The sequence below is a fragment of the Myotis davidii genome, unplaced genomic scaffold (genome assembly GCF_000327345.1).
Source record: "Myotis davidii unplaced genomic scaffold, ASM32734v1 scaffold363, whole genome shotgun sequence".
In the NCBI taxonomy this organism is placed as follows: Eukaryota; Metazoa; Chordata; class Mammalia; order Chiroptera; family Vespertilionidae; genus Myotis; species Myotis davidii.
Window position 1 is genome coordinate 2,513,048 of NW_006294069.1, and position 295 is coordinate 2,513,342.

A 295-nucleotide genomic window follows, 5' to 3' on the forward strand; every position below is an offset into this window, starting at 1 on the left:
TCTTTAGCACTTTCCAAGGCGTTGAGACCAAATGTCAACAGAGGGGTGGCAGTTTTCTGGGCCGCCTCCCAGATTTAGTGCTGGGCATTGTGGCTGTGACGCTGGCAGACTAAGCCCCAGCCTTGTGGGCTCCTCCACTTTTTCACAGTTGACGGTCTTAATCTGTGGGCCACTTGCATTGGACATTTGTGGGGGGGCGGGGGGGGGGCGGCCCTAGGCAGGCCCAGCCAGACCAGAGCGTGGCACCAGGAACAAAAGTTCTGATAAGCCTTGGAGAGAACCAACCAGATTGTTC